The sequence below is a fragment of the Vicugna pacos genome, chromosome 21, assembly GCF_048564905.1.
Source record: "Vicugna pacos chromosome 21, VicPac4, whole genome shotgun sequence".
NCBI classification, from domain to species: Eukaryota; Metazoa; Chordata; class Mammalia; order Artiodactyla; family Camelidae; genus Vicugna; species Vicugna pacos.
The window spans coordinates 9,047,915-9,071,358 of record NC_133007.1 but is presented as its reverse complement, the minus strand read 5'-3'; the positions used below and the strand labels follow the sequence as shown (position 1 = coordinate 9,071,358).

General features: G+C 42.8%; 2 long non-coding RNA genes across 2 annotated transcripts; both read right to left on the bottom strand.

Moving 5' to 3' along the window:
- Nucleotides 1-1,971: 1,971 nt before the first annotated feature.
- LOC140687941 (uncharacterized) lies at nt 1,972-6,624 on the bottom strand. Its single transcript, XR_012062570.1, has 3 exons — nt 6,299-6,624; nt 5,715-5,795; nt 1,972-2,129 (listed from the first exon to the last, which is right to left on the bottom strand). It is a non-coding gene; the product is annotated as an uncharacterized lncRNA (long non-coding RNA).
- Nucleotides 6,625-15,909: 9,285 nt separating this feature from the next.
- On the bottom strand, nt 15,910-17,578 carry LOC140687940 (uncharacterized). The gene is made up of 3 exons (XR_012062569.1): nt 17,450-17,578; nt 16,671-16,767; nt 15,910-16,011 (listed from the first exon to the last, which is right to left on the bottom strand). It is a non-coding gene; the product is annotated as an uncharacterized lncRNA (long non-coding RNA).
- Nucleotides 17,579-23,444: the final 5,866 nt, after the last annotated feature.

The window sequence follows — 23,444 nt, the reverse complement described above, 5'->3', positions numbered from 1 at the left end:
AATAATGCTGCTACGAGCGTTAGTGTACAGGTTTTTGTACAGACATGTGTTTTCACTTCTCTTAGATACGTACTTAGGGATGGACTTGCTAGGTCGTACGTTAAACCTTTTGAAGAACCACCAGACTGTTCTCCAAAGTGAAGAGCCACTAATCGTACACTTGCTTCCCAGTGACCAGAAATAAGTCACTTAACCTCGCTAAGCTTGAATTTCTCTATCTGCAAAATGAGGATATTATCTCCCAGAGGAGATGTTGTAAGGATGGGACCCTCATTGCCCGACACTCAGTAGGTACTTAACAAAGGGCAGGTACTCTTTGTCCCTGGCAAATGGTCCCCTGACTGTTCCTCCCTCTCCATTTTGGATTCAAAACGGAAAGCTTGAGCCATGGAAGGTTAGAGTGCAGCCTGATGGAGGTGTTAGGTGGGGAAAGTCAGAGCACAAGGTCATACCACCTCCGTGGACTATGTCCCGGGTCTCTAAAATAAAGAACAAAGAAACAAATAGACGAGTCTCAATTCGTGTGTGTGTTTGTTCTCTTCGCTTCTACAAACTGGACTTTTGCCCAGAAATCACCCCAAGTAAAGAAATCAATAACCCAAGTTCTATATGCTAATGTAATTTAGTGGGAAAATGTACTACGATGAGCTTGGCTAGAACAATATTCTCTAGATTGCCAGAGCTTCTTACAGGCCACATCTCCAAAAGGACCTACAGAAACGGGATTCAGCAAAACCGTTGTCCACGTGGGTCTAAGCAAAGACGAGGAAGTGTGAGGCCCCAGTCCCATCATGCTGAAGGCTTGATTAGCAACTCTGTTTCTGGCAGAAAAGACTGACAGTCCATCAGTCCCAAATAACAATAATACAGCTCTGCACAAAGAAATTTCCACTCTTAGGGACTTAATGTTATTCAGGGTGAAAAACATCCCCTGGGCAGATTCACTCCACTGCAGAGGTTGGTTTCAGACTTACTTTGCAAAACCCGGGGGGAAGACAAAAGAGAAAGAACACCGGGGAGGGGAAAGTTGTGTGTGTAATATTTCACACTGTGAGTAGATTTGCTTTGGGGACAGTAGGCAGGACGTTTGGAGGCAGGCCCTCACCTAGCATATGAGAAAATGGAAGGATGTCTGTCTTCAGCTGCTAAGATAGTAATGAGACAGACTTGAAGATTCAGTGCAAGTGAGGCTGCCCGTTGTCACCGGCTCCGTGTGGCAGTGGGGGTCACACACCTGATGAAGCCACTTTCCCAGGCTTTGTTCCATGTGTTCTGGCTTCTGTCTCCCTCTGCAGGAATGCTAATTATGGGGTAAGCAAAACGAATCTTTTCTTTTCCTAAAGACATTAATCAAACCTATCAAAGAAGTGCCAAAGAAAAAGAAAAAAGACAGACAAATTTTCAACTGGGGATTGCAATGAAAGATTTAAAAGAAAAGAATACTATGGGATTTGCTTACTGTTAGCCATGGGAAGGTTAAAAGGAAACCATGATAATTAAGCAAGTAAAAGCCACTTGGGATGTTCTTTATGCATTTTACACACAAAAATAAACATGGAAACTGAGTATCAGAGTCTACCTGTAAGCACCCACGTGTCACCGAGTGAAAATATATGCCAGATAAATACGCTGACAGCTCTCAGATGTCAGTTACATGTTTGGAGGCTGAATTCTACATAAGCAGGTGTGACATGAAGCCCTTCAGTTACTGAAATGACCTCATTATAGGAGTCAGTGCCTGAGAGGTAGGACCCCAGCAAACCAGAGTGGGGAGGGCAAAGGAGATGCAGTGTCTGATCTTGGAACCAGAGGGTAAGTACAACGGCCTTATTGAGTGAAACTGGAATATGGACGTGGGGGCGTTTCCTGAAATACTGTGACTCTGGATCAAAAGAAAATAAATGCTCTGTGCAGCCCCCAGGGCTTTGTTAGGTTGTCCCCTCTGCCCTACCCCAGCTGGCCTACTTCTCATCCTGTGGTCCTTGCATGGAGGCTGCGTCCTGTCGCCTGCATCCCCCAGCTCCCAGGGCTGAGTCAGGTGATCCCGCAGGCTTGTGCAGCTCCCTGTGATCACCTCCTCACAGAAACTGCCTGCTTACTTCTCCATCTCCCCGCTGAACTGTAAGTTCCTAGAAGAAACAGAAAAGCCATATCTTGTTCACAGGGTATCCTTGGGGCCAAGACAACACGTAGCCAAGTAGGGGCTCAATCCCTTCACCCAAGTCTCTAGCTGAGTGGAAGAAATGGAGCATCCAAACCCAGGAGTGGGGCAAACCCTGAAACCACCCACCAGCCAAGGTAGATCAGGTCAAGGACGGAGGAGGGAGGAGCCCCAGAGGGATGATCCTGGAGGAAATATCTCAAGGACAAGTTTTTTTTTTCCCCTTGCCAACCAATGCCCATTGGAGCTTCCTTCTCAGAATCTGTGGCTTCTACTTACTGTTTCTTAGAACAATCCTCTTGGCTGTTACATTTCTCCAGTAAAGACATACAAATGGCCAATAGGCACAAGAAAATGTGCTCAGTATCACTAATTATCAGAGAAATGCAAATCAAAACTACAATGAGGTATCACCTCACATGGGTCAGAATGACCATCATTCAAAAGTCCACAAACAATAAATGCTGGAGACGCTGTGGAGAAAAAGGAGCCCTCCTACGCTGCTGGTGGGAATGCAGTTTGGTGCAGCTGTTATGGAAAATAGTATGGAGATTCCTCAAAAAACTAAAAACAGCATTACCCTATGATCCAGCAATCCCACTCCTGGGTGTGTATCTGGAGAAAATTCCAATTCAAAAATATACATGAGCCCCAATGTTCATAGACAGCAATATTTATAACAGCCAAGGCATGGAAGCAGCTTAAGTGTCCATCAACAGATGATTGGATAAAGAAGATATGGTGTGTATATATATGTGTGTATATTATTTATATATACGTGTGTGTGTGTGTGTGTGTGTGTGTGTAGTGGAATACTATTTGGCCATAAAAAGAATAAAACAATGCCATTTGCAGCAAGATGGTTGGAGCTAGAGATCATCATACCAAGTCAGACAGAAAGAGAAAGAAAAATACCATGTGATATCACTTATATATAGAATCTAAACAATGACACCAATTATCTGATTGACAAAACAGAAATAGACTCACAGACATAAGAAACAAACATCTGGTTACCAAAAAGGAAAGGTGGGGGAGGGATAAATTGGGAGTTTGGGATGTGTAGATACTAATTGCTATATATAAAATAGATAAACAACAAGGTCCTACTGTATAGCACAGGGAACTATATTCAATATCTGGTAGTAACCTATAATGAAAAAAGAATATGAAAAAGAATATATGTATGTGTATAACTGAATCACTATGCTGTACACCAGAGACTAATACATTGTAAATTGACTATACTTCAATTTTTTTAAAAAGTCAGAACGCTTTTGCAATTGTGAAGTATTGCTATTAAATGAGGAGCATAGGTCCTGAATACAGGTTAGTAGAACAAAAGCAGATGGACCTAGAGTTCAAAATTCTGGCTTTACTCCCAGCTAGCAAAGAGGTAAATTACTCAGTCTCCCTATGCCTTTGTTTTCTTATCTGCAGAATAATAGCTATGTTGCAGAATTGTGATGATTAGATTAAGTGATGAAAGGCATATATTTGACACTATTGAGTGATACTTGCTAGTGATGGATGTGTGTGTGTGACAATGTATTACAGAACAGAAAGAGACTCACAGACATAGGAAACAATCCTGTGGTTACCAGGGGGAAAGGGGACGGGGAGGGATAAATTGGGAGTTTGGGATCTGCAGATAGTAACTACTACATATAAAATAGTTAAACAACAAGTTTATACTGTATAGTACAGGGAACTATATTCAATGCCTTGTGATGGCCTATAATGAAAGAATATGAAAAAGGGTATATGTGTGTATGTATGTATGTGTGTGTATATATATATATATATATATATAATGAACTTAATCACTATGTTATACACCAGAAATTAACACATTATAAACCAACTATACTTTAATTTAAATTAAAAAAAGGAAGGAAGAACTATTGAGAGGTTTCTTGAGGAAAGTTCCCAAACCACAGCCCTCTTCATAAATATATATTGAGGGTCTACTTCTTATCAAGCATTGACTAGCTGGTGCTCACACATGTTCCTTCACTACAGGTCACAATACACCAGACATCATTGCTACATTTTATTTTTTTAAATGAGGAAGCATGCTCAGGAGGTAAAACCATCGCCTGTAAAGGCAATGGTGGAAATTAGTTTTAAGGGTGACAGGCTGAGCACAGAGCTCGGCAGAAACGGGCAAGGAGACTGATATGTTTGGACAAAGAATGGGGAGAATGCAGTGAAGTCAGGAAGGCCGGGCATCTGGGGAACTACAGAAGGTCAGGAACACGAGTTGAAAAGGGACCCAGCAGAGGAAGATGTTTTCTGGGGGAAGAGCAGGGCACGGGGCAGCTGGGCCTCCATCAGAATTTTACCAAAGGCAAAATGGTAGGAAAGTGGTGGGTAAGGTAGACCCTGACTGGACTCAGAGGACATGAACTTTCGTCCTAGCTTGGCTACATGCTTGCCCTTTGACCTTAGCTGGACAAGTCACTGGATCTCCTCAAGGTCTGTCATTTTCTCTCCTGCAAAATGGGTACTATTTGCTTCACAGCAATGATGAGTTAGTATCATTGAACGCAGCACAGGGGCCTCGGGAGAAAGGCCTGGAGTGAAGCTTCCCATTGTTTGTCAACCATCGTCTCCACTTGGTCTGAGTCCCCACCCCCTTGAGGGGATGTGAGCTATATCTCAGGCTCTGTTTGCTCAGGGTCCAATTATTTCATCTCTGCATTTAGAATTCTTTCAGAATTGTACTTGAACACATTTATTTCCTGTCCTGGGAGAGAGAGATGCTGGGCAGAGAGGAGACCTAGGACTTAACACTGCAGAACTGTTAGGTGACCCTTGTTCTAGCCCTGGTTGTGGGAAGTCGTTGTCTCCTTTTGATTGAGTTTCCTTATCCCTAAATGAGAGGGTTGGAACTGATGATCTTTAAGGTCCCTTGGAAGACCCCTCCGGAGGCTGTCCTGCCAGCCCAGTGTTCCAGCACTTTCAATTGCCCAATTAGCAGCATTTATCCAACTTTTTTGTCAGGTATGTGCTTCTATTCCAGGCATTCGGAGCCAATTCTGCAAATCAGACTTCTTGGAAGACTCAAATGTTTTAACAGTCTTCAAACATAAGACATCAAACGTGCCATTTTCCCTTCATCCACCAACTCTGTACTTTTATCAAAAAAAAAAAAGAGGTACTGAGTCTGTCTGGCATGATTTGTCTTGAATAAAAGCCCATCTGCTTATTATTTCTCATTTCATTGTCTTGTAGAATGTTTACAGAAGCTTCTTTCAATATTTATTGCACTGTGTTTCTAATTGCTGATCTGGACCATCCACGCAGACGTGGTGGGGTGCCATGCTAGGACAGAGGTGCCTTTCTCCTTTTCATCTCCACAGTTCTTCACTCTGGAGGCACAGTGTGGCCCTGGGCTGTCATTACACCGCCCTGGTGTAATGCTGCGGAGGCGGATTCTGACAATCAGCCCCTTTTTCGTGAGTCTCCCTGGGGGCTTGCGAAGCCGCCTCTGATGAATTCTTGCCTGCCTCAACACCATTATTGTCATAGGAAGGATGGAGATAATTACCTGCTTTATTAGCCTGAGGCTGGTTTCATCCAGGGCCCATGATCACTGGAAACAGAAGGCTTATCTCTGTCTTCTGGAGTCCTGAAGAGATGGGTAAAAGATCCACATTTCCTAAATTATGGTGTCTTTGAAAGGCAAGGATGGTCTCTGCAATGGAAGCATTTCCAACCAGATCCTTTTCAAAATACTCCCTAAAAATCCAAAATGCTAAAACTGTTTAAAATTAACCTTTTTCTCCCCCAAATAAGCTCTGATGCCCCCAGTTCTGTTATGATGTTTATTTTTCTCATCTCACGGCACTACTGTTCCCCACAATCAGACAAGTCCTGTTGCTCCTTCTCTGTAGCATCTTAATGCCTGTCCCGCCTGTGCCCGGCTTTCCATCCCCTCTCCACTGTCTGATTTCAGCCCATAGCACACTGACTCCGTTCCTGTGGGACCCCTGATCTCTCAGTGTCTTCCCCACCACAACCACCATGCACATACTCCAGAATCATCCACATACAATATTGATGTCATCACTCTCCAACTCAACAATACGCCACGCGTGCCCTCAGCCTTCAGGGTTCCATGCCCTCACTGACTTGCAGGGTCTCCACGGCTGGGCCTCACAGCCCCCAGCTGGCTGTTCATCCTTCTGCTGCCCCCTGAATTCTCCTTCCAGTTGCACAGGGAGTGTGGGGCCCTGCACGCTCAGCGACTTCCCAGACATGTGCAAAAGCTGAAAAAGGAACAAGACAGATTTTGAAGTGAATTCTTATTGCATACACCTAAGGATTAAAAGTGAATTTTACACTACTTTTTTATGGGGCATGTCACTCCTCCCAATTCTGATACTCCCCCAGACCCAGGGGAAATATTCCCACTGTGTAGTCCACTAGCCAGGCCGTAGCTCTCCTTCGCTGATCCAAGGAAGTTCTATAAGAAAGGAAAGAAAAACACAGCATTGTAAAATGACTATTACTCAATAAAAAAATGTTTAAAAAAAAAGAAAGGAAAGGAGGAAAGATGGAAAGAGAAAGAAAGAAAGAAAGAAAGAAAGAAAGAAAGAAAGAAAGAAAGAAAGAAAGAAAGAGAAAGAAAGAAAGAGAAAGAAAGAAAGAAAGAAAGGAAGAAAGAAAGAAAGAAAAGAAAAAAGAAAGAAAAGAAAAGAAAAGAAAAAGAAGAAAAAGAGAGAAAGGAAGGAAGGAAGGAAGGAAGGAAGGAAGGAAGAAAGAAAAGAAAGAAAGAAAGAAAGAAAGAAAGAAAGAAAGAAAGAAAGAAAGAAAGAAAGAAAGAAAGAGAGAAAAAGAAAGAAAAGGAAACAGGCATTGTATAGGAAAGGCAGAAGGTATGCATCAAAAATATGGGCTTTAGAATCAAGTAGAACTGGATTCAAATCTCAGCCAAGAGGCTAATGCTAAAATTCAGGCACATTACTTATCCTCCCAGAGACTATTTCCTTATCAGTAAACCGAACAACTACCAGCCATGCAGGGTCAGTGTGAGAATGAGTTAACATACAGAGCATCCCAACCCTGAGCTTGGCACTCATTCTCCCAGTCATGGCTGCATGACTCCACTACCACCACCAGCCCCTTCAGGCTCCACTCCAAGGATGCTTTAGGGGTGGGTTCACTCCACCAGACTCCAGTCCATCTTCTAACCAGAACTAGCAGGTTCACTGGGAGCCTGTTATCTAGCCAGTGATTACAGCTCTTCTTCCACAGAGCCCAGCTCTGCGTATGTTCCCACTGAGACCTCCCCTCAGGCTGCAGCTCAGCTACCCTGTCGCCAAAAGCCCACCAGGTGGGGGTCCCCGCATCTCCTCAGAGGTCAGTCCTCCTGGTCATTCCTAGCGACCAGCTGAAGACCTGGGCTCCCAGAGAGTGAGCAGCGCTGGTTCTGGCCGTGACAGCGCATGACAGGCAGCGTAGACCAGCTGAGGCAGGTCAGCCTGGACCTGGGCTTCTGAGTCACACTGACTGGGGCTGCCCTGCCTTCGACGTTTCTTAGTGGAGTGATCTTGAGCATGTCGCTTCAATTCTGTGTGCCTTGGTTTCCTCAGCTCCAAAATGAAAACAATAAGAGTACCTGCTTCATGGGGTTGTTGTGAAGATTAAATGAGTTAATGCACACAAAGCACTTAGGATGTTGCCCGGCACATAGTGGGTGCCCCATACACTATCAGCTGTTAGAATGAATGAATGAAGTCCTCCATCATCAAGGGCTCAGGATCCTCACAATCAGGCAATGGAGATGGCTCTCTGTTTGCCCAAGGGCGTCTTCCAAACACTCCGCTTATTGTCATGACCACCATGTGGCCAGGTGTGGTACACAAACACACACACACACACACACACACACAGCCCTCAGCAGTACCTACCCAGCGGCAAGACTGATTTCCCGGAGCCTTCAATCACAAGCACTGCTCTCCACCCTCTCCTGATGAAGCTAAGTCAGTCCTCAGCAGCATCCTAGATCTGCTTCACTCAGAGAGACCTGCCTTCAATTCTCCCAGGTCAGCAAGGGAGAGGTTGGAAGTCAAATGGAATCATCTGGTCTAATCCTTTGTTGAGAGATCATAAAATTCAGTGCCTTTCTGCCTGCAATGTCTGAATTGTCAGTGTCACCTCAACTTACCAGATTATTTCTCAACCTCACACTTTGGCCTCTCTCACTCAGAAAGTTTACAAATTTGAGTTCAACTTTTCAGAGAACATTTACCGAGCATCATTTTTATGCCAGGCACTGTGCTGGGGGTTGCAGATGGAGGGCTGAATCAGAGACAGGCTTAGAGTCCAGGTTACAGTCAAGAGGGCAAGACAGGCAGCTGGACAGGTCTCTTCTATACAGTGTCATATGTGCTAAGAGAAATGCACAGAGAGCTTGCAGAAAACAGAGGAGAGGCATCCAACCCAGAAAGGTAGATCAGGGAAGGCTGCCAGGAGATGGTGACTCCAGAGATGGGTCTTGAAGGATGAGTAATCATTAACAAAAGAATAGCATTAAAAAAAAAACCATATAGGCATGAAAAAATGTAGTGTGATTTTGTAATTGTGGTCATTTGGCACCACTAGAGGGCACAGGGTGAGGAGGAGGGGTAGGAAATTAGACTGGGAAGAAGAGCAGGTACCAGACCTTGAAAAGACAAGAGTCTTTTTTTTTTTTTAATATTAAAGGGCTCAAAGATATTCACAAATTTTTGTGGATTTAGTTAACATTACAACTATGAATAGACACAATGGAACAACACAGCACAAATTTTTAAAATAAAAAGTTAATCATATATTACATATTTGGGGAAATAAATATTAAACCTAAAATGTAAAATGAAGTTGGAAACACAGTTTCTAATAGAATGGATATAGTTGGGATTTTTTTTTCTTTTAGTGCATGTATCTGTAGATGATTATCACTTATTTCTAGAATGAGATAGAAGTCAGGATTGATTTTACTCCTGTTTTTAATTTCCGTAGATGCATTCTTTGAGAAATCTCACCTATATAAATAAGTAAGTAGGAATGGAAGCCATTTAACTGACTAAAGTCTTCTATATATTACCCTGGAACAAAGAGGAAACAGTGAGAGGTTCTAGCAGGGGAGTAACATGGTAAAAACTGAATTTGGGTAGAAGTAGACAGTTTTCCTGGGGCAGGGAGGTGGTGTCTAGAAGCAGAGACCACTTAGTGGTTATTTGTAATAATCCAAGTGAGAGACAGTAAGAACCTGAACTAAGGACCTGTCGGTAGGACTGAAAGGAGTTTCAATTTCATTTCAGAACTATTTAGGAGGTTGGGTCATCAGGATATGGGGCAGGTTAGGGAGAGAAGAGAGAGGAGACAGATGACTGGGTCCCAGATTTCTAGCATAAATGAAATGTCAAGTTTCAATTGATGTGTTAGAAATCCTAAGAGTATTTAGACTTATACAGCACTTTTTCTGTGATATCTATCTATCTATCTATCTATCTATTCTAATGTTAAGACAATGCTAAATAGAAATTTCATCATATCAACTGGGTAGTGAAGAAAATACTTTATTTCTGACCCTGAAGCCTCAAATGGAATTTTTTTTCAGATAGCAGTAGACCTTATATTTAATTGAAATGTCTACTATTGAAGTCCAGTCCCCTGGAAATGACAGCTTGTACAAAGAAGAAGACCAGCTGGAAGAGGTGGGGAAGCATACAGAAGCAAAGGTAAATGTCTTTTATACAGGACAAATGTCTGTGGTCTGGAAAGAACTGCGATCACAACACTGGAGAGGTGATTTTAAATTAGGCATCTGCAAAAGGAAAGATAATTCCTGCAACTTGAGGATGCTGTCGTGAACAAGTACCACCATCTAAGCAACAAAGGCTAAGCCTCGGTGTTGACCCCATTGGAAACTCTTCATTAAAATCTTCCATCACAAAAATTCAGCGTTAGTCATTTCCCATCTTGGTCATTCTGAACCATTCAAGGTTCTTTTGTCAGGGTCTGTTAACTAGAACCAGGAAAGTCCACATAAGAAAATGGAAATGGGGGGTTCGAAATAAGTTTTGGAGGGAAGGCAAATGTCAAGCCTAGGAATGCAGTCTACATTTGTAAGCCGTAGGGAGTCACGGCTTTAGAGCAGCATGATGTGGTGAAAGCAAAGTTTTAGGAGACTGGCAGCTCTATGCAAAATGGATTAACTTGATTAAAATTTACTCGAATACTAAAGAATTACTGCCATTCTTATTAAATCTTTCAGTGTCTTCATTAATTGCATCTTCAAACTTGGCTCCTTGTAAATCGCCTGGCAATACTGTTTCCTAAGGGCTCCTAGCTATCAGCCTCAGTGATGTTCAACCGGAGCGGATGCCAGATACCCTCAGCACACTGGGAAGTCCTGTACAACAGACTTGTCCTATTCAAAACGCCTGCAGTGCCCTGGATGAGAAGCATGGTATCTGATCTCTTCTGCTACTCCTACCTTTGTCTTCTGTGAATTTTCTTCTTCCATTTATCCCCAGGCATCCTGCCAGCCATCTGACTAGCAGGTTAAATGGTCACTCAACTGTCATCGGACTCTTTCTCCCTTCAGAAGCAACTGGAGGCAAGCCAGCATCCATTATTGGCCTATTTCCACAGCACTTAAGGTTCCCACAGTGCTTTGCAATGGTTTCTATGTCAACACCTGTTTTGAGTTAGTTTTGTTGTTAGTGGTTTGTAAGTGGAGAGACTCAAGCACAGATGTGGAAACCAGTTCGGGTCTCTTAACATTTAATACATAGACTCGGGTTGTGAAGAGCTATTTTCAAAGCACCATAATTCCTTCAAACCTCTAGGAAATTCACTTAGTAGGGTGTCATTTGTGAAGAAATTTTAATATAAACATCTCTTGCTTTTGGAATTTAAATACTTTGGTGGCCTAGTTATGAAAAGTGGATCTCCTTCTCCACTGGTTTTTATTACATTATTGAAGATATAGTCATGTTTTTTTAATCTCTTGAAAGAGCTGAATGCTTTATTGCCATCTCTTTGGACCTCTCTTTTGATGTCTGTTACATTTTACCTTGTATTATTGGCCTTCTTTGAGAGATTGCCGTATCTTCCTAGTAGATTGACAGCGCTTTGAGGGCTAAGTGTCACCTTCTTTGTCCTTCCCCAGACACTATGACAGTGCTTGGCCTATGGTAATGACTTGGTAAATATTTGCTGATGAATTGGTGCTCAAGTTGATGGTTGTACCTACTGGGAATTTACTCTTTGAAAAAAATCTTCACAGAACATTACTGTATTTTTCAGTATTCAGCCCCAGTGATGTCCTGGTTGCAATTAATTTCAATTCACCAATACCCATCTCTAAGCCATGGGTGTTTCTCTCATGACTAAGCAGTCCCCTGACTCCGCACCTGCCAATCCCTTCATCTTTTCTCTACTCAGAAATGTACTAGGCCAAATACAGCTAATAACATATCCATCGAGGGGGGTGGTAGACAAATGGCGACAATGGTCACACTGGACAAAAATGGCTACAATTTTCCACTCATCACTATGTCCATGACCTTTGCAGTGTAACTCTGCATCTACTCCTATTGAAATGTGGGTCTATTTTCCCATCCCCTTGAAGCAGGAATACAAAAGAAATTCCTGAAGTTGGTAAAGGAGAAGGAGAGCTACCAAAAGACCCAGATGTAATAAATGCATTTTTTTAAATGTATTTATTTATTTATTTATTTATTTTTATTTGGGGGGAGGTAATTAGGTTTATTTATTTAATAGAGGTACTGGGGATGCACTCTACCACTGAGCTATACCCTCCCCGACTCAATGCATTTTTAAATGCATCCCTTTTCACCAGAATAAGACCAGTAAGACAGAGATGCTCACTATTACTGCAGTTGTTCTCAGTAGCCCTCAGTGTCTTGGCTAATACGAGACATGAAGATTGCAAGGGAAGAGCAAACCTGTCACTGTTTGCAAATAACAAAGAATCTACAAGAATTTTATAGAAAAATTCTTAAAACATCAAATCATGTAAGTTCTGATTAATAGAGAAAAGCCCAATGCTCACAGATGAGATTATTTAACACTGTAAAGATATAAGTTCTCCCTACAAATTAATTTATAAATTTAATGGACTTATAAACAAAATTTCAGGATGATTTTTGTAACATCTCATCAAACTGTCTAAAATGAGTGTGGAAGAATAAATGTCCATGAATAAAAGACAATTTTGTAAAACAAGGGCAGAAGCAACTCATTATAAATGGGATAACTTCAAACAACAGAAATGTGTTCTCTCACCATTTTTGAGGCTGGAGATACAAAATCAAGGTGCTGGCAGAGCCCATTCTCTCTGGAAGCCCTAAGGTAGGACCTGCTCCTGGCCTCTTCCAGCCTCTGTGGATGCCAGCAATCTTCGGGTTTCCTTGACCTGTGGCTGCCCCACTCCAATCTCTGTCTTTGTCTTCGCATCACCTTCTTTCCTGTAGGTCTGTGTCTTTCCCTCTTCTGTCTCTTGCCATTGGATTTAGGACCTATCCGGGTAATCAGGTTAATTTCATCTCAAATACCTTAATTTAATTATGCCTATAAAGACGTTTTTCCCAAATAAAGTAATATTTACAGTTTGTAGGGGTCTGGATGTGGACGTATCTTTTTGGAGAGCACCATTCAACCCATAACACTTGCCCTACCAGAAGTGAGGGTGTAGGATAGAGCCATGGTGTACCTCTGTGATGCACCAGCATGAGAACAGACTAACAGGCCAGGGGAACAGACCAGGGCCCAGAAAGAGTTCTAAGTTAGAAACTGGATATAGGGACAGCTGACGTGATAAACAGTGGGGAAGGATCAGTTCAAGAAAGGGAGCATAAAAAACCCATAAGGAGAAAGTCTAATTTGGACCCTACTTCCCATCTGATATAAAGTAAAACCCAGATGGATTAAAAACCTAAAGATTAAAGATGAATATTATATTGGGGTGTGTGTGTGCGCACATGTGTGCAAAGGAAGTATAAAAGAATATATTTGTGGCCTTTGGGATAAGAAAAGATTTCTTAAATAAGACCTCAAAAGCACAAACCATATGGTGAAAAACTGGCAATTCTGATTACATTAAAATTAAGAATTTCTGCTTTCTTCTAGAATTCTAAATAATATAGGTAGATACTCCCCTGTCCAGAAGGTAAAGTTTGATTCCCCTCCCCTTGACTGTGAGCTGAACCCAGTGACACTTTTCCAAGAACAGAGTATGGAAAGTGAAAAATTTTAACTTTACAGTGGAGAAAACTGGCATCAATCACCTTAACCAAAAGTTCAAGATTAACATCACCAGTGATAAGGCATGTTGGTATTATGTTCCCACTGATTTGATGTGATAAGAAACACACTTTAATTCTGTGCTCTTCTTCCCAAAAATGCACACAGCGGTCAAACCCAAATGTAGAGATATTCTACAAAATGCTTGACTAGTATTCTTCAGAACTGAGAAGGTCACGAAAAAACAAGGAAAGACTGAGAAACTATCACAGATCAAAAGAGACTAAGATGATGGCCACTGAATGCAACATGGTATCTGGATGGTGTCCAAGAACAGTAAAAGGAAATCCATGGAGAAAAAATAGTGAAATCTGAATAAATCTGTAATTTAGTTAATATTATTATGCCAATGTTAATTTCTTGGTTTTGACAAATGTACCAAGTTATGTAAGATGTTAATGCTCTGTAGTATCTTTACAACATTTCTGTAAATCTAAAATTATTCCAAAATAAAACATTTGCCATATAAAAAAGAATTTCTCTTCAACAAAAGATATCAGAAGAAAATTGCATCAACTAAAACTGGCAAAAATTAATGTCTGAAATATACATGGACTGCCAACAAATTAATGAGAAGGACAAGAAACGCAACAGTAAAGAGGACAAGGATACAAAGACAATTCCCAGAAGGGGAAATCCAAGTGACTAATATATGAAGAGGTGCTCTACATCATTAATAACCAGAAATACATTAATTTATAGGGACAAGAATGTGGGGCTATAGGAAGCCTAGGTCACCGCTGTAGGAGGGGAAGGTGGAACAGTTATCTGGAGAGTAAGCTGGCGGCACCACGTGACATGAAGTGTGCAGTCACCCTATAGCCGTTGATCCCACTCTAGGGCTATCACCCCGGGAACACTCCCCCAGGATCACACGGGGGCACGGAAGAGGGTAGTCCTCACAGCATTGTCTGAGGCAGCAAAGCACTGAGCCAACAGTGGTGTCTGTAACTAGGGTTGTAAGCAAAACCTGGTGGATGCACGTTCTGGAAGGTAATGCAGCAAAAGAATTAACCACATGCACTTTCACCAACGTGGATAAATCCTGAAAAATTATGCCGAGTGGAAACAGTAAAAAGCAAAAAAAAAAAAAAAGACACATACAGAAATACCATTCTATAAATCTAAATGTCATACATACATCTCAATAACATATTATGACACATTAGTATGCATGTTGCACGTTTACAATACATGAATGAAGGCAATAATCGGCAAAGGGATGGGGATGGGCATGAAGGGAGAAAATGCTAAAGTAAACCAACCCGCGTGAGCCACAGTGACCAGGTAGCACCTTCGGATGCTAATGTCAATTCTCTACACTTGAGGTCGAATCTAAAATCAAAAAGGACAGAGGGTAGTTCTGCATGAGAGCTTGAGGAGATCACCCTTGAGCTAAGAATGTGGGTTTAACATGGGAAGATGTAGGAACATCTATATTATCTGCTCACCAGCCTTTTTTCTTTACATACTGATTACAAAATAAGTTATTTCTTAATGTCCAAATAAGTCATCCACGGATGAGAAAAAGTGTTGCTCGATTTCATTACAGTAAGATATACCTACAGTACAGCCTGCCACTCATGAGTAATTCTTTCCAATATATTTATGAATCCCTTCAATGCACAAAGAACAACTATACCATGTGATTTCCCCTGTAATATGTATATAGGAGTGAAAAACATTTTTTCTTTGAGTGGCGGGGAGCAGGGTGTTAGACCAGCCTTGTAAACCACCAGTACGTCCCAGCATCCCAGCCAGCAAGTGCAATTCTGATTCATGCTTCAACAAGAATACAGATTATACTATATGTTGAACTTGGAGGGTCATTTGCAAATCACGAGGAATGCAAATTCTAAATCAATGAAGGTCCAGGGAGCATGGCACCATGATGACCACTCCCGTGCCCTGGAAGAGTTACTGCAGCTTTTCAAAGTGTTGAATATAATCTCTGAAGCAACAGAGGCCATGAGCAAACCCTGCTCATTGTGATTGACAGGTTAGCCTGTGGCTCAGACCACTGCAGCCCTGACTCTGAGAAAATCATAGAAGATTGAAATTCTAAAAGAAGCCATGGATTTCAAAGCTTTTAATGATTCAAATTTTCAATCAGCAGGGTTTTTTCTTTCCAGTTCATTACCCACAGACTCTGTGGATCAACCAGCGTGTGCAGCCCATCTCTTCCTTAATTCCTGTAGTAATACAATCCTGTCTGTCACTTTACCCAGCCCTGGAAAACAAAGCCAAAATATATATGTTCATTTTACCTTCATTTACTTTGGCAAGATGCCAAAAGCATGGGAAACAAAGTGAAAAATCCCAGCACCTGAGAAAGCTTCTAAAGTGAAGCTGATCACGCCGATGATTCCTTAACACAACTGAACTGATGGGAAATTGAACGTGAGCCGGCAGGTCTGGCTGTGACGGACGAGAGATGCATGTGAAAAAAGAGGGGTAAGCAGAGAGCACCTCCAGCCTCAAGTCAGAACTGTGTCCATCTTACAGTGTCATTCCTCCTCGGGGGTCTGGAGATGAAAATAACTTGGCTTTGAAACACGCCCAGGCTGTTCAGGGAAGCAGCCGACAATTACAAGTATGAAGGGGGAATAGGGAATAGGTTGCTTCTGTGTAAAATTGCATGTTATTGAATTGATTGAGTTGTCATTCGGAAAAGGTGATTTTAGAAATGAAGCTAGCGGAGAAATAAATAAAGGAGAAATTCAGATAAAATTCATTCAAGTCTTGCCACTGGTATCTGTGAAACTGAAGGATTGCAGCTCTTGAAGGTAATGTTATTAAACAAAGATGCTGAAGGTCATTCCTTGTCACCCTTTTCTATAAATTATTCCACTACCTCTTTGGCTCATTGGCTGTCACTCGGCAGAATCACTCACTCACAGACTCACCTGGAGGTATGGCCAGCCAGACCTTGCTGATGCTAAGAAATTCTCACGTTGTCTTAAAAGTCTCCTAGAACCCATTTCCCATGTTCTGACCCCAGTCATGACCCAGCCTCACTTCCAGCCTCCTCAGTGCCTCCACTAAGCCATCAGTTTTTGTGGTTGACAGTGGATGGAAGATTCAGAGGAAAAAGACCCAACTTTAAGGCATCAGATGAGCTAGTCAGTTGTAGCACTTATAGTCTCTAAAGGCATGTGGCAAACACACGTCTCATTAGGGTTACCCTGAGAGCTGATTGACTCTGGATTGTGTCCTGTCTGTCGTGGATGCTCTATAAAAATGTGTTCAATGCATCCTGTGATATCACTCATATGCGGAATCTAAAAAGAAAAAAAGAGGACACTCGTGAACTCATCTGAAAAACAGAAACAGACTCGCAGACATAGTAAACAATCTTATGGGTACCAGGGAAAGGAGGTGGGAAGGGATAAATTTGGGAGTTTGAGACTTGCAAATGTTAACCACTATATATAAAAATAAATAAAACAAATTTCTTCTGTATAGCACAGGGAACTATATTCAACATCTTGTAATAATCTTTAATGAAAAAGAGTATGAAAACCAATATATGTATATATATATATGTGTGTGTATATGTGTGCATGACTGGGACATTATGCTATACACCAGAAACTGACACACTGTAACTGACTATAGTTCAATTTAAAAAATCTATAATCAAAACGAAAAAAAATGTGTTCAATGAATGAAGGAATAATGAAAAGCCGGCAGTGCCTGAGATAGCGGAAGTCAGAAAGAAACACAACAGTCGGCATCCAATTCTGGCAGGTCTGTGCAGAGGAACAAAACCCCAGCTGAGGGTGGGAGCAGAAGGCACAGAGCACTGCTGCCTGGGGCAGAGAACCAGCAGGGAATTAATGGGTTTCCAGGACATCAGCCAAGGAGACTGGGGATCAGAACAGGGCTCCAATCCCAGCAGTGAAGGCAAGTGTGGGATAGGATCAACTCAGCAAAGCTTAAAGGAAGTGTGTGCACACTCACCAGTCAGCTTGGGCGGGAGCAGGCAGGGGGCACCGCAGAGGAGAGGACCTCCGGGTCTGCCCCAGCTGAGCAGAGCCTGGGAAGACCGCTGACCCCTCTCTCCTATTCACATTTCAAAACTGGCTCTCAGGATGGTACAAAACTGAAGTCAAGCACTTCCTCTGTAGGGTGTTTGACCCAAGAGCCTCCTCTAGTGGAAAGATCATTAAGGAAGCATCCTCAGAAGCACAGGATTCCAATTCCAGGTCTACCATGACCTGTGTGTGCCCTTGGACAAGTTATTGAATTTCTCCAAGCCACAGGTCCCCCCTCATAATTGTGGGCAAGGATTCCACTTACAGGAATGTCTGAGGATAAAGAGGATTCCACACGTGGGAGTGCTCTGCAGAAAACACAGCACTATAAATGTTGGCCATTTGCCCATGACATGCATTGTGTGTTCATACTGAATCCATTGTTGAACTTGTCAAATTAAATTCTCTGTAATTATAGAAAGAGAGCTTTGGTTTCAAGAAATTTCAAGCAGCAAGCAGGCAAAATGAGTTCTGGAGGGAGCCAGAGAGGCCATCCCTGGGCCCCTGAAATCACACTGCAGTTGGCATCCACCTAATACATCTCTACTTATCGCAGGCTCCACTTGAAGCTGTGATCCGCAGCCTTGTTGAAACTCACTTAAATATCTGCTGGAGGGCATGTAAAGAAAGGCTTCACTGAGGTAAACATTTTGTTTGAGCGTACCTTTTATGCGCCATTATGATAGATGGCTTCTGTGCGTTTCGAAGTCCTGCAACGCCGTTCCACGTGGCGTCCTCTAAGTGACTGGCTGATAAACGGTTATTTACTCACTAGTTTTCACGGCCCATGAAAGTCTTTAAACTGGAACAGCGTCCCTAACTACCCGTTAGTGATTGTGGTAATTCTTCCTAACAGGACGTGAGCCAGTTATCCTGCCAGCCTTAGTGGCCCAGGACGGAAGGTTGGCTGAGATAAGGAGGGGCCTACACTCAACCCACAGGGTTCCACCTTGCTGCCCAAGCCAAAGGCCGTGCCTACCATTGGTGTCCCGTGTCGCGGGCAAACTTGGCGTGCGTGCAGTCCTAGCACGTGGTCCGTGTCACAAGCATGAAGCGGTTGCAGGGAAGAACTTGGGTGCCATAAACAGAACCTGTCACTGAGTCACCTTCTGTTGGTTTCACACCAACGTGATCGCACGATCTGAAGGCACAGACGAAAGAGTCAGGTATGTTGGCTCCCCTTCCCGGTGACACCTGTGAATGCTCCTGGGCTGTAGGGAAGGTCACTTCAGACTGGGAGAAGCAGCAGTCAACAGCTTGAGGATGAAATGAATCCAAATTTTGCCTGAAAAAATGTTGGTTGGAATTTGCAAAGTATTTTTAATAGAAATAATAGTATAAATAAGAGTTTGAAAATGTTACCATGGTTCTTACAATAACCATCACTACCAAGTATGGAGTGCTTGTTGCTTGCCCGAAACTCTCCTGAGTACTTTACATATAATGATCATGCGATACAGAGAGTAAGCCGGAGAGACAGGGCTTGTCATGCCCATTTCACAGATGAGAATGCTAAGGCTCAGTGAGGGTAAGTAAGTTGCCCATGCTCTTCACCATTGCCCCATAGTTGGTGGAAACCCTTGTGTTCTTCATACTTTCCATATTTCCCCAATTTAAAAAGAAACCATTTTTATTAGACAATCAGGAAGATATTTTGTAAATATCTCAAAAATCGATGTGAGCTATACACTACTGATTTATGAGAACATAAGGCTAAGCAGGGTTCCAAGTGAAACGGTAAAGATGGAAAATGAGGAACGAAGGGTAGAGGAAGAAGTCAGAGACGGGGGAGGAAGTGGGCAAGCCACTGGAAATGGAAGGGAAGAGGTCTTCGTGGAAGAGGATGTGGGCACGTGAAGATGAAGGGGAAGCACATTCCAGGCAGAGGAGAAAGCCTCTAAGGGTAGAGAACGTGACAAGGAGCAGTGGGAGGAGGTTGGAGTGGGATGGTGAGAGCCTTTGAGTGTCAAATTAAGAACTCTGGACTCTCTTCCATCTCCGGAACCAGTGCCGGTTTTTACCTCATGCGGATTTTGTAACATAAAAATGTGGTGAATATTAAACCTGCTATCTGTCAACTGGAAGAAGAAAGAAGCAATTGTTGGCACCTACAAGATCAATTAAAAAAAAAGGATGAAATTACTTAAATGTCATATTTATAGTAAGAATCATCTTCTCCTTTGAAGTAATGAAAAAGACTATTTTCACATTTTCAAAATACTAATGATAATTCAACACATTAAATTATTACAAACACTCAGATGTATGTGATCACAGGCCAGGTCTTCTAGTGTGTTTATTGTTTATTCTTCATGCCATCCTCAGCACCCTGACACTGTCACGGGTATTCAGTAAACACTGGGAACTGGGGTTGCTGGGCAGACCTTCAGCCTCAGCAGGTAACCAGATATTAAGCAGGGAAACTGAGGCAGAAGCCCAGTTACGAACAACTCAGTGGCATTTACAGACTGCCGCTTGGAGCCTTCTCAGGTGTTCAGGCCTCAGCCCATCAGAAGAAAGAACTGAATACCAGGCACCCGTCCTGGCACAGAAACACACACTGTGGAGCGACTGGCCGCAGACACTGGAGCACTCACAGTCTCACAGCACTTCCTTCACAGTCAAAATTAGCCCAGGGACCACTGAGCAGAGCTTGTAGGTGGACGGCATTCGTGAGTCCTGTGCTGTGTGACTGGTGGGGCAGGAGGGAAGGCGGCAGGTGCAGGGGTCAGGACAGAGACCCTTAGACAAGATGCACAGGGTCTTCACCAGCCCTTCAAAACTGTGCAATGTGGCAGCCTCCTCTCTACATCTGTCGTTGGGGGTCAAGACAGGATGTTCGTTTAAGCTTTGTTTTGTTTTGTCCATTGTGCCGGGGGCACACATGGTCATGTTCCAGCCCAGGGGTGGCCTGTCCTAACTTTTGGGCTCCATCTCCGTCCTTGCTGCTATTTTGGACATTTTTCTGTTCCTCCAAAGCACCACGTTCTCTCCGCTTTGGATCTTTTGGAGTTTTTCCTTCAGGCAGGTACATTCTTCTCCCCTTGTTTCCCTCTCCCCCTTCACCTGGTTTACTCAATTCTGCACTGACTTGTTGGCTTAAACAGCACTTCCCAAGGGAAGCCTTCTCTCCCAGGTGAGATGAGTACACGCTGTCTACTCACATAGCACCTGTTCCCCCCTTTCCATAGTTCTTATCACGTCTGTAACTGTTTGCTGTTTCCCACCCCTCTGGACCACGAACTTTATACAGCAGGGCTTGAATCTGTCTTGTTTCCCACTGTATCCTTAGCATCAAGAACAGGACCAGGCACAGAACAGATGCTCCATAAATATTTGCTGAATGAGTGAGCAAGAGTCCCATCTCTTTGGAAGATCAAATTTCTGGAAATTTGCATTAGTCCACTGTGAGAGGCTGGGACCGAGACTGACTCGTCTTTCAACTTGGTGCCTTACATTGCTGCTGAAACACTGCAGGGACTGCACTTTTAAAAGGGGACAGGTTGTTGGGGAGAGTATAGCTCAGCGGTAGAGTGTGTACCTAGCATGCACAAGGTCCTGGGTTCAATCCCCGGTATCTCCATTACAAATAAACAAGTAAATCTTATTACCCCCCCAAAAAAATACCCTAAAAATAAAATAATTAAAAAAAATATGAAGGAGACAGGGGACAATCCAACCCCAGAAGAGCAACTCAAATTCCACCTACTCCAGGAAATCTTTCCCCTCCACCCCAGCCCCAAATCAGCTTCCTTTTCTCACCTCCCACAGGCCTTTGTGGCTGTGCCATTCCTTGTTCCTCCCCCCACCCCCGTCTTTTCATGTCTATCTTGTTAGCTCCCTAAAAGCAGAGGCTGTCTTCTCTTTCCTTTAATCTCTTGGCTCCTAAATAATTCCTCGCACAGAGTCAGGGCTCTATATATGTTCACTGAGGGCTGACAGGAACCTGAATTTGTTTCCCAAAAGATTTTTATAAACTCCTTCCCTGGCGGACTTTGAAAAATAGGGTAGGTTCTCACGTGTGTGGGAAGGACGAAAGAAAGCCCTTCTGGAAACAGAAAGGTAAATTATGTGAGTCTCTCTCCAAACCTCCGATTCTATGAAAATAAGTGTCATGTTGACTCTGTACAAATGAGAAACGCTCTTTTTTGTCCTCCTTCATTTTAGGCAAAGCCAGGCTGTGTCGGATAGGCTCCGGTTTCAGAGGACTCTGGAAGAATGGGAAGCATCCTTCACTCTTAGAGTAAACACGGCAGGCCCTTGTCCTGTGAACGACAGAAGGAGCAGTTTGCTCAGGGAAGCTGAGGACGGATCCCAGCCTTAGCCCAGGAAGACGCAGCAGCACCGCAGACGTAACCCTGTCGCTTCCTTTTTAGGGCCTGGCTTCCAGAACACCCTGTCCCCACACTTACTGGCCTACTGCCCTGGCCCGCAGATAATGCAAGAAATCTTGTTCCGCCTTTGCGCCAGGATCCCCCTTGCAGGAGTTCTGCTAAGCCTCTCTACACCTTCCCCCACAGGCAGGGACAGGAAAGGCCCCCTCGGAGGGCCCCTGGATGTGTCGCTAATCCGTCCTCCTGCTTCTGTGCCACATTTAATTACTCACTCAATACAGAGTTATCTCTACTGCAACTCCAGACTGAGATGCTGAGAAGACTTCAAATTGGGGATTACAAAATATGGCATGTTGTATGCAGCAAGGTCAGTTTGGATTGTTCTAAAGCTCTGATTACTACAATATCACCTTCTTTTTAACCTGCAAACCTTTACTTCTCATTTTTCAAAAGGGAGAAATTGTCAACTGTTCTGGAGGAGGCAAAGGGTGTTGCTTGGTTGTTTGTTTTAACTACATGAAAGCCTCAGTGATCAATATCTAAATCCTCAGAACTGCATCGAAGCTCGCGCACGCTCTCTCGCTCTCTCTCGCTCTCTCTCGCTCTCTCTCTCTCTCTCTCTCTCTCTCTCTCTCTCTCTCTCTCTCGGTAATCTTCCCAGTGGGGTACGTTGACCTTTGCCTCGAGGGAGTAAGAAACTACAACTTCTTATCACATCAACAAGGGAAAGGACAAAAACCACATGATCATCTCAATAAATGCAGAAAAAGCATTTGATAAAATTCAACACCCATTTATGATAAAAACTCTCACCAAAGTGGGTATAGAGGGAACATATGTCAACATAATGAAAGCTATATATGACAAACCTACAGCCAGCATAGCATTCAACAGTGAAAAACTCAAAAGCTTCCCACTAAAATCTGGGACAAGACAAGGATGCCCACTATCACCACTCCTATTCAACATAGTCTTGGAAGTCCTAGCCACAGCAATCAGGCAAGAGAGAGAAATAAAAGGGATCCAAATTGGAAAAGAAGAGGTAAAAGTGTCACTATATGCCAATGACACGTTATTATATATAGAAAACCCTAAAAGGTCCACACAAAAACTACTAGAGCTGAACGAAGAATTCAGCAAGGTAGCAGGTTACAAGATTAACGTTCAAAAATCAGTGGCATTTCTTTACACTAATGATGAATCAACAGAAAAAGAAAGTAAAGAAACAATCCCCTTTAAAACAGCACCCAAATTAATAAAATATCTGGGAATAAACCTAACCAAGGAGGTGAAAGAATTATACACAAAAACTATAAACCATTGTTGAAGGAAATTAAAGAAGACTTTAAAAAATGGAAAGATATCCCATGCTCCTGGATTGGAAGAATCAATATTGTTAAAATGGTCACACTGCCCAAGGCAATCTACAGATTTAATGCAATCCCTATCAAATTACCCAGGATATATTTCACAGAACTAGAACAAATCATAATAAAATTTATATGGAGCCATCAAAGACCTAGAATTGCCAAAGCATTACTGAAGAGAAAGAACGAGGCTAGAGGAATAACTCTCCCAGACTTCAGA